The sequence below is a fragment of the Octopus sinensis genome, linkage group LG2 (genome assembly GCF_006345805.1).
Source record: "Octopus sinensis linkage group LG2, ASM634580v1, whole genome shotgun sequence".
Classification (NCBI taxonomy): domain Eukaryota; kingdom Metazoa; phylum Mollusca; class Cephalopoda; order Octopoda; family Octopodidae; genus Octopus; species Octopus sinensis.
Genome location: NC_042998.1, coordinates 69,005,059 through 69,017,143, shown reverse-complemented (window position 1 = coordinate 69,017,143; position 12,085 = coordinate 69,005,059). Strand labels below are relative to the sequence as shown.

At 36.8% G+C, this 12,085-nt stretch overlaps 1 long non-coding RNA gene across 1 annotated transcript; it reads left to right on the top strand.

Annotated features, from left to right (window-relative positions):
- The first annotated feature begins 1,939 nt into the window (after positions 1–1,939).
- LOC118768111 lies at positions 1,940–11,777 on the top strand. The gene is made up of 3 exons (XR_005003986.1): positions 1,940–2,073; positions 10,526–10,530; positions 11,768–11,777. It is a non-coding gene; the product is annotated as an uncharacterized LOC118768111 (long non-coding RNA).
- Positions 11,778–12,085: the final 308 nt, after the last annotated feature.

Sequence of the window (12,085 nt, the reverse complement as noted above, 5' to 3'; positions counted from 1 at the left end):
TGTGACAAAAACAACAAAAAGAAACCCAAGTAGGGAAAAAGAAAGAAAGCAGAAATTTTTTTTCATTATATTTTCCGATTGTCATCAGATATGTTTGTCTATTTGTTTGTTTGGTTATGTTTTTTGTTTTGTCTGTCTGTATCCTCCTCCTCATCCTCCTCCATTTATTAGCTTTCCCTTCCTTCCTGGTGTAACTTCCTTGTGTCCTTAAAATTTACTTTCAAATATTGGAGATGAGAAATGTGTGGGAAATTTTGTTTATTTATATATGTATGTATGTATGTATCATCATCATCATCATCATCATTTAGCGTCCGCTTTCCATGGGTTGGACATATATATATATATATATAGTGTGTGGGTGAATGGGTGTGCACATGTTTATGTATATATGTAGATATATGTGTGAATGTATACATATACATATAAATGTATGTATATGTATAGATATGTGTATGTGATACATATATATGTGTGTGTGTGTTTGTATGTATATATATACATATTTATATTGAGAGAGAGCAGTATTAAAAAATTTTTTTCTTCATTGTATCTATATTATTTTTCTCACTAAATGTTCTTTTTCGTTGTTTTCAACTTGAAAAATTTTTTAATTTGATTTCTTGCATAATTAATATAGTTTAATTAACAACGCTGTTAAAACATCGTCATCATCATCATCATCATCGTCATCATTTGTATTAATCTGACATGTCTGAGGTGACTTGCAATGTTTGCGATGTGCAATAACCACTCTGTCCCCTCCATCTCTCTGTTCCCTGCCCCTTGTTCCTCTTTGTGATTAATTAAAACAAAATAGAATAAAATTTTAAGAAATGTGATGATAATTTTCTGATCAATGAAAAGAAATCCAAACAACCACTGCAAATAATGGTTTCAAATTCTGGCACAAGACCAGCAATTTCGAGGAAGCAAGGGTAAGTTAATTACATTGACCCCAGTACACAACTGGTATTTATATTATTGACCTTGAAGGGATGAAAATCAAAGTCAACCTTGCCGGAATTTGAACCCAAAACATAAAGATGGATGAAATGCCACTAAGCCAGCTCTGTAAATAATAATGACCGTTATATTTTTCAATAATGTTTATACTTTTCCAGGCCATATTTGTTACATAACACCCTGACACCATCATCATTATCATCATACATCTGTTTTCCATGCTGGCATGAGTGCACTGGTTTGAAAGGAACAGGCAAGCCAGAGAGCTGCACTAGGCTCTGTTTGTCTTTTTTGGTTTGGTTTCTATGGCTGGATGCCCTTCCCAATGACAACCACTATAGAGAGTGTACTGGGGTGCTCAACAATCTGTGTCAATTAACATCTAAAATAATTAAGAATTTGGTGAAGGTTTAGGACAATGGTTCTCAACCATTTTTTGCTTTTGAACTACTTTGATTCCTTTTCTACCCAAGTGGTGGTGGTGGTGGTGGTTGGGGGACCCTCATAGTCATTTGATGTCTAAATACTCCTATTATGATTTTTATGATTAAATATTATTAGGAATCGTGTAAAAAATTTTCCAAATATTTTTTTGTATTGAAATATAACCAGTTTGTTACACACAAATTTTAACAACAAAATCTTATATGAACCCCTGTTGAGAACCTTTGGTTTAGGAGAATGACTGACTTTTTCATTCTCAAGTTGATAGTTCAAAGTGGGGAGATGGAAGATTTGTTTGAGCATCAGAGTAAATTTCCTTGCAATTTTGTAATATTTATTTCAGCTCTTTATGTCTTAAATTTTGAATTTCACTGAGGTAAACTTTGTGTTTGGCCCCTTTAGTTGATTAACTAAAGTTCCAGTTCAGTAGTGAAGGCATGTGGCCTAGTAGTTAGGATGTTGTACTCATAATTGCAAGCTTACAGTTTCAATTATTAACCATCGTGCCAGCAGCAACCTTGAGCACCTCTTTGAACTCCATGTGTCTAACATGTGGGCATGTCTACAAAGTCAGAAAACAGCACAGCTCCCATGACTTTCAGAAACATTTTTTCACACCCAGAGTTGCTGAAGCATGGAAGAGACTACCTACATCAGTTGTTAGTTGCTGAGACATTGCATCCATCAAACCTCCATGCTTCCTGAAATTCACCAACACTACACCTGATATCCTCCCCACCTCCATACGCATGTACACATGTATATCATGACTCATACACTGTTCACTTTCCTGACTTTTGTACATCATTCTGTGTTATACATGCATATTTGATGAGTTGTAGTACACAATAATTTCATTGTTAATTCTCAAACCAGGCAGTGTTCTTGAACAAAACCCTTCATTTCAGTCCACTCAACTGAAAATGAATAAAACTGTAAGGGACAGGCATCCTGTTCAGGGGCAATATTGTAATCTTAGTCAATTGTATACCTTGGAAACCAGGTAACTGACCCTAAGAGTCCTAGGGTTCAAGACAATGTGCAGTGGTTGATGATGATGATGATATGGGTTGAGATAATCCACAGCACCTTTCCATTGGTGGCAAGCTGGTACGATTGTCAAGAATAATTAAGACCATTGCAGTATTTATTTCAGCTATACATATTTTGAGTTTAAATCCTGCTGAAGTCAAATTTATCTTTCATCCCTCCAGGGTTGATAGAATGAAGAATTAGTCGAGTACCAGGGCTGATGATATCAACTAACACCCTCCCCTCAGAACTTTTGGCCTTCTGGCTAAATTTGAAACCATTAATAAGTTGGTGTTTGGAACATAACTTAATAAAAAATTATTCTTGCATAAAACCATGTTTTAACCCTTTCGTTACCAAACATTAATTAAATAATAACAGAAATATAGTAACAAAAAGGTTAAAATATATAATAGAGAAACAATTCTTAAGCAAAATGCTTTAAAATGATCAGTTTTGTATTCTGGGATCTTGGGAAAGTTGGTATCTTCCCCACCAAAAATGAATTAGATGCAGGAGTGGCTGTGTGGTAAGAAGTTTGCTTCCCAACCACATAATTCCAGGTTCCGTCCTACTGTATGGTACCTTGGGCAAGTGTCTTCTTCTATAGCCTTAGGCTGGCCAAAGACTTGTGAATAGATTTGGTAGATGGAAACTGAAAGAAGCCCATTGTGTATATGTATGTATGTGTTTGTGTCTGCGTTTGACCCTGCAACCACTTTATAACTGGTTTTGGTATGTTTATATCCCTTTCAACAAAAGAGCTGCTAAATTAGTATCAGGCTCAAAAAAATTTTAAAGTACTGAGGTTGGTGTATTCGACCAAAATTCCTCAACGTGATGCCCCAGAATGATCACAGTTCAATGACTGAAATAAGTAAAAGATGAAAGGCAAATAATCACATTAAAGGGATCAGTTCTGTATTCTAGGACCTCAGGCTATCACAGACAAATTGGTGCAAAGAAATGTTAATTTATCAAGCAGTGTCACAATGCTTACAAAACCTTTTCATTTCACCCACATAAAAATGCTTTGTTTCATTCGTATAATGACCATGCTTCTCCAACATGAACCATTTCCATCATTCCATCACTCATGTTGTATGTCCTTTGAAGTGGTGGGCATGTTCTTTCAAAATTGTGGAGAGACATATGACTGTGACATTGTGTCAAATATACAAAAGAGTGTGATTACAATAACAACAACAGCAGAACATTTTTCTGCTTGTTTGATTTCTTATAAACATAGTAACATATCAACATAATAATAATAATTTCATGAATATTATGATTATAATTAATCGGATTAACTTGATCCACATTGAGTCCTTATGGTTCAATATTGGTTATGTTCAATATATATTATTCATACGCTTATTTATTATCAAAAAAACAAATGGTGCAGCTGCTCTGATGAGATCTGAATTAGAACCTGGATTTCTTTAGTGGGAAAAACAATTCCTTTTCTTATTGATATTTTAAATGTTGTCCCTGAATGCATTGTTTTGTATTTGGTGTGTAAAATGATTCTTGATGTAATCTCATTTGTTGAAATATATTTTTGTTGGGTCAGCACTGGTTCTATTTCACTTTTATAAAGTGGGCAAGCTGGCAGAATCGTTACCACACCAAACAAAATACTCAGCGTCATTTCTTTTGGCTCTTTACAAGTTCAAGCTCTCCTGAGCTTATGAACTGTTTATCTTGATATGAGATCACCATGTCATGTCTATATGATTGTGATGCATGTGCCTGGTGTACCTTTATCAGATGGGTAGTCATGATGGGTATATTGGGCTTTGTATATTTGCACCCCAGTGTCACTTTGATAGCATGCACTGCTCTCTCACTCAATAATAATAACAATAATGTGAAGGTACTCAGCCTAGTGGTTAGAATATTGCACTTACAATCACTAAATCATGGGTTCATATGACTTGCTTGCCTAGCCAGCAGGATGGCATCATTCGAAAGCTAAAACAATGTGAAGCGCATTGTAACCAGTGGTGTATAACAATATTTGATAGTCTGATTGATACCATGAATAATAAAAGAAGTGAAATAGAGCCAGTACATGTGTTTATTAGTGGCATAATAGCCCTCCCAACACAACAAAATCAGAAATTCATGTTTTTTCTACACAAATCCATGTTTGGTTATTGATATGCTTGCTTAAATTTCTCCCAATCCCAAATCCTCTTCCAACTTAGGACTAGAATCCTGTGTGCCTGCACCACCACCACCACCACTGCCTCTTTATTGATACAACATGGAGGTTAACTAACCTCGATACAGCATTGTTGTTATTATTATTGTTATTATTGTTGTTGTTGATGTTCATGTGAGACTGGGAACTCCAGAACTGTTATATTCTCTCATGTTTTATGTTACAATGAGAATACAGGGGTTAGTTTTTGAGGTTTTTCACTGTCCAAGTTATTTGTCAGCAAACATTACATTAATAACAAAAAAATCTGCAAAATTTACACATTACACACACACACTCACATTTTTCATGAAGCATCATTTGATATAACTATTTCGAATATTTTTTTAGCCAAAACGATGCATATAAATTGCATTGTTTTGGCTTTATGTCTAAAACATATATATATATATATCATCATCATCATCGTTTAACGTGATGATGATGATTTATATATATATGTGTGTGTGTGTGTGTGTGTGCGTTTTAGATATTAAGCCAAAACAATGCAATTTATATGCATTGTTTTGGCTAAAAAAAATATATATATATATATATATATATATATATATATATATATATATGGTGAAGGCATGGGTTAAGAAGCTGGCTTCCCATCCATGTGGTCTTGAGTTCAGTCCCACTAGGCAGCATCTTGGACAACTGTCTTCTACTATAGCCCAGGGCCAATCAAAGCCTTGTGAGTGGATTCGATAGATGGAGACTGAAAGAGGCATGTTGTGTGTGTGTGTGTGTGTGTGTGCACAGATATAGTTCTTTCTAGGTTTGATTGACTTCCGATATTTTGTTCACACAGTTATTTAATGTTGTATTGTCATAACTTTGTCTTAAATATCATCTTGTGTTATTGATTTTTTGTTTTCTTATTTATTTATTTATTCTTTATATATATTTTTTCATCTCCTGTATTTAAATCTAATTTCTGGTTTTATATTATTTAATAGTTTTCCTTATAAATTTAAATCAATTAATTATGATTTATCAAAAATAAACCTCAAAAAGAAACAATAAAAAAAAGGGTCTCTTCCAATGAATCCTTGTTTTTCTGTCTGTTTTAATTTATATTTAATATCTTTTGAACAATTTAGATCACTTTAACCATTTTTTTACCATATTTCTGTTGAAATACATATTTTCAAAATTGAAATAGAAGCTAACGACAAATTTATTAAAGTAACTTTGTTGTTATTAAAACTGGTGTCTGAATATATATTTTGATGAAGGTTTTAATTGAAATTACTTCAAACAGTAAGTTTTTATAATAGAACCGAGGGTGGTCTTAGGTGGGTTGGTATTAAAAGGATTGGAGAAAAAAGAGAGAGAGAGAAAGAGCTATCCTTCATCATCATCATCATCATCATCAGTTAATGTCCATGCTGGCATGGGTTGGATAGTTTGACTGATGACTGGCAAGCCAGGAGGCTGCACCAAGCTCCAATCTAATTTGGCTTGGTTTCTACAATGGTATGACCTTTCTAATGCTGACCACTCTGAGAGTGTAGTGGGTGCCTTTTATGTGCCACTGGCACGGGAGTTAGTCTAATATTATTCCACCTGAGTTGACTTTGCCTCTCATCTTTCCAATAAAATATAACACCTGCCAACTTTTGAGATTCATAAAATTAACTTATATCATCCAGTGCCCCCCATCCACCAACTAAATTTATGGCCCTGTGCCTTTGTTTTTGGATACATTAATGTTTAATACTGTTCTACACCTACAATGGTATCAGATCTACCTTTGGTTTGTTATGCTTCTCTGCTTACCAAAAGTTGTTTACATTCTTTACATTTGATGGATATTTGTCCTCATCTCGTTTGTTGTTAACACAACGTTTCGGCTGATATACCCTCCAGCCTTCATCAGGTGTCTTGCGGAGAAATTAGGTGAATTTTGACATGGTCTTTATGCTCAGTTTGTCGTTTCAGTAGCTTTTCTAACATGAAACAATTCTGTTTCTTCAAATACAGCATATGTGTATGTGTGTGTGTGTGTGTGTGTAAGAAAGAAAAAAAAAAAACCAACAACAAAAGACCCTGCAAAACAAATATAAGTATACAAGTTCTTTTTGCATTTGTTCTCTTCCTGTTCTGACATGGAAAAATCTAGATTATAAAGAATCTCGTGATAAAAATTAAAAGATCGCAAAAAAATATATATAACAGAGCAAAGACAGGAATGGAGAAACCGTAATAGTTGATCTATTTGGCAAATGTCCCACTAGGTTAATTACCTAATTGTATGTCATTTCTGTTTACAACAATATAATAACAGCCACTGCTATAGTAAACGCAACAAGCAACAACCGAATTTCTGATTAAATTTTACAGAATGATTCTGGTTGTACAACCTGGAAGATTGTAGGCTTTGATTGCAGTGAAGCTGCCGTTTTGGACTTCAGTTCTTTGTCGGAGCATAGTGTTTGGGTAAAGCTTGTGGAAGTTTAACCCTTTAGCATTCAAACTAGTTATATCTGGCCTAAATATTCTGTTTTATGTTCATACTGATAGATCTGGTCTCTTACCTGTACTCTAGAATGTCATTCATCATCATCATCATCGTTTAATGTCCGTTTTCCATGCTAGCACGGGTTGGACGGTTCGACCGGGGTCTGGGAAGCCAGGGGCTGCACCAGGCTCCAGTCTGATCTGGCAGTGTTTCTACAGCTGGATGCCCTTCCTAACGCCAACCACTCCGCAAGTGTAGTGGGTGCTTTTTACGTGCCACCTGCACAGGTGCCAGGGGAGTCCGGTATCGTCCACGATCGGTTGGTGCTTTTTACGTGCCACCGGCATGGAAGCCAGCCAAGGTGGCGCTGGCATCGTCACGTTCGGATGGTGCCTTTTATGTGGCACCGGCACAGAAGTCAGTCGAGGCAGCGCTGGCACACCACATCATTGAAATTTTAAAAGTATGTGATAATGTATGATTCCTGACTGGCTCCTGTACCAGTGGCATGTAAAAAGCCACCATCTGAATGTGGCTGATGCCAGCGCTGCCTTGACTGGCTCTCATACCAGTGACACATAAAAACTCCATCCAAACATGGTTGATGCCAGCTCCCTCTGGCCCCTGTGCTGGTGGCACGCAAAAAGCACCCACTCAGAGTGGTTGGCATTAGGAAAGGCATCCAGGTATAAAAACACTGCCAGATCAGACTGGAGCCTGGTGCAGCCTCCTGGCTTCCCAGACCCCAGTCGAACCGTCCAACCCATGCCAGCATGGAAAGCGGACGTTAAACAATGATGATGATGTGAATAAATAAGTATTGCATTTGACGGAGTAATTGTTATGCTAAAGGGTTAAAAGAAGGTTTGATTGAGGTCAGTGGTCTGAATCAGCTACAACCCATCAACGAAATGTTTATGTAATGTTGGCAGATGTTTAAAAGATGCAGCTGATGGAAACAACTTGGTTTGAATCAACAACAGTCATTCAGCCCCCTGACAGGGGGTAGTGTTTATGTAATACCAATGGAAGTTAGGAACTGAAGTTTTGTGATAACTGGGTTTGAGTAAGCTAGAAAGAATAGCCCAAGCTTTGTGGTTTCCCACTGCTTCTCTAGCAATGCCATAAGCCAACAAGAGAGTCTCTATTCTACTTCTAGTTGGTCACTTGACCTACTAGAAATAGCAGTAAATAATTCCTAAATGATACCCTGCTACCTTAAAAAAAAACCCAAAATGGACACATTGGATAACATAGTCATACACGTATCATAGTCGTCAGCTTGTCCCTCAAATCTGAGGACTGATTTCTCCGGGAGAATATTTGAACCATTAAAGCTGGTGGTAAATGTGGCTAGTGAGGCCAATCTTCACCTAGAACATGTGATTTCATTAGCCACATGTAAATGTGACAATCAGTTGCAGATGGATGCTGTCTGGCCTTTCATTGTCGTTGTCTCTCCTCTTATTCTTTCTCTTTAAAACAATTTTATGTTATTTCTTTATTGTCCACAGGTGGCTAAACATAGACGGGACAAACAAGGATAGACAAAGGGATTAAGTAAATTACATCGACCCTAGTGCGTAACTGGTACTTATTTAATCGACCCCAAGAGGATGAAAGGTAACGTCAACCTCGGTGGAATTTGAACAGAACTCAGAATGTAACGGCAGTCGAAATACTGATAAGCATTTCGCCCGGCATGCTAACAATTCTGCCAGCTCGCCTTTAAAACAATATTATGTTATTGTTTATGTTTTGTTGGTAATCAGGGTGTTTGGTTACAGTCGTCTCAATATTCAGGGGTTCAAATCTGGTCTGTTTCAGAGTTGACTTATTCATATACAAACATTATGTTGTTTTATTGTCTATTGTCTTCATGTTTGTTAACTTGAGTAACAAAATTATATTTATTTCTCACCTGCCATTCTGGATTGGAGCTTAATCTAACATTAATCCATTTGAAAGCCACAAAGCCTCTGGATATTTTCATGTAATATCTCATAATCCTCAACCAAATCCTAAATAAGAAATTTTTGTTATTCTTCTGTCATTAAAATAAATATGGCTTGTAAGAAATTTCTTCTTTGTCTACTGCAAAGTTTACTGAAAAGTATCATTATATGTGCATGTGATAGTCACATGGACATAATGTCTTTCGTCTTCTACTTGTTTCAGTCATTAAACTGCAGTCGTGCTGGGGTACCACCTTACTTATTCTATCACTCTATTTTGCTGAACTGCTAAGTTATGGAGATGTAAACACACCAACACTGATGCTCAAGTGGTTGTAGGACACACACACATGCATACAACAGGATACTTTCAGCTTTCGTCTATCAAATCTTCTCACAAAGTTTTGATTGGCCCAAAGTTATAATAGAAAAAACTTGCCCAAGGTGGCACACAATGTGACTGAACCCAGATCGATGTGGTTGGGAAATAAACTTACTACACATCCACATTTGCACCTAATAATAATAATAACCAGTGAAATCTTTTGCTCTGTTAGTAAAGATTGGTTGTGACTGGTTTGAATTTCACCATTTCACCTTTGTTCTGTTCTTGACTAAAACTCAATGAAAAATTAGTGTAGGACACAGGCATGGTTGTACGGTTGGTTTGAGTTTAATCCCATTTAATGGTGCTTTGGTGTCTTCGACTATAGCACTGGGCCAACCTATGTTTTGTGAGTGGATGTGATACACAGAAAACTGTGTGGAAGTCTGTTATATGTATGTGTATGTATATATATATATCAATAATATAAATTGGACATGGGCGATTGTTGTATTCTTTCTTGTCTTGAAGTTCACAGCCAAACGGCTGGGTGGATGCGCGTGAAAAATGGCACATATGTGGAGATGGGTGCATACATTGGAATGCGGTTAGTATTTTTTTCTTAGTCCCCATATTTACAGAGAAAATCGATTAAAACTTTTCTAATGGAATTCCCCCTGTTTGTTCTGCCATTAAAACAACCAGTTGCTCACACGGCAGGCATATATCATTTCGCTAGCAACAAGGGGAGTACAGGATGACAGCCAGCCAAAACTTTCTCATTATGCTGTCTCTCTTCTTTCACCTCTTTGTGGGGTTTACCTTAAAAGACGTCAATCATCATGACACACACCTTCACTCACTCACTCTATCTTTCTTTATCACCCTCTTTCTCTCTCACATACACACACGCAAGCATAGAGGCATGCACCCACAAACACACACATACACACACACACGTCCATTTCAAATATTGTCTTTCAATTTCTGCTCTTTGCAAATAAAATTTTTAAAGATACAACTGCTTACAGAAATAGTGATTAATGTATAATTTTTTTCTATGTTCATAATTAAATAAATGTTTTAATGATTAGACAGAGGTCCAATACAGTAGCTCTCAGAAACAGACTACGTACAAGTACCTTAATCATCATGACACACACCTTAACTCACTCACTCTCTCTTTATCACCCTCTTTCTCTCTCACATACATATGCATAACAATGCACGTGCACACACACACACAAAAATAGGGATTAATGTATAATTTCTTTCTATGTTCATAATTAAATAAATGTTTTAATGATTAGACAGAGGTCCAATAGATTAACACTCAGAAGCAGACTATGTACAAATTCGTTCTTCACAACTCCTGAAGCTGTTTTCTGGCAAGGGTGGGGGAGAATCAGGGAATTTTCATATAGCTGGAGGCTCCAATCGAAACAGGGGACCTGAAATGATAAGGTTGAGAAATGCTGTTATAGATTATGCCTTACCGAAAATGATCAGAGCCACATCATCCAAACAGACCGGGTGATACTGGGCTTAGCTGCTAGTATATATATATATATATATATATATATATATATATATAGATAGATAGATAGATAGAGAGTGTTTAAACACATAATCTGTTAAGGAACAGATTATGTGTTTAAAGCCCGAAGATTGCTTGGAGATGTAAGGTGTGTTATAAAAACCTGCTTAGCACGTGTCTTCACAGCAAGAAACTATTAGGAGCTTGTCTCTTGATAATGTATACATTAAATGATGTGTGTGTGTATCTTTGTCCCCTTTCCCACTGCTTGGCAACCAGTGTTGATTTGTTTATGTCACCATCACTTAGCAGTGACTGGCCATGCTAGAGCACCACCTTTAGTCGAGCAAATGGACTCCAGGTTTATTCCTTGTAAGCCTAGTACTTATTCTATCGGTCTCTTTTGCTGAACCGCTAAGTTATGGGGATGTAAACACACCATCGGTTGTCAAATAATGTTGGGGGACAAACACACACACGCCGGTAAGGTGACACTGGCAATGATCACGCTTGAATGGTGCTTTTCACTTGTCACCAGTACGGGAGCCAATCCGTGGCCCTGGCAACGGGCCCTGGTGTGTAATTGTTTGGCATTTCCATTGATCATTGGCTTTGGAATTGGGATACACAGTTTGATGATACTGTACTGAACCACTTAATTAAGCACTGAATATAGTTTGTATATACATATATAGGAGCACTCTGTTGGTCACAATGACCAGGGTCCCAGCTGATAAGATCAACGCAACAGCTTGCTCGTGAAATTAACGTGCAAATGGCTGAGCAATCCACGGACACGTGTACCCTTAACGAAGTTCTCAGAGAGATTCAGCATGACACAGTACTACTCATTTTTGCCAGCTGAGTAGACTGGAGCAATGTGAAATAAAGTGTCTTGCTCAAGGACACAATACTCTGCCAGGAATGGAACTCACCACCTTACAATTGTGAGTCGAATGCCCTAACCACTTAGCCACACACCTTCACACACACACATACACACACATATGTATTTGTTAATCATGATATCAAACATCAGAAAGCAGTATTGTTACTGGTAAATAGTCAATATACAAACAGATAAAGACAGATATAAAACACTAAGGCATTGGTCACTATTGTTTTCTGTTTAAATGTGGACAATGATGGA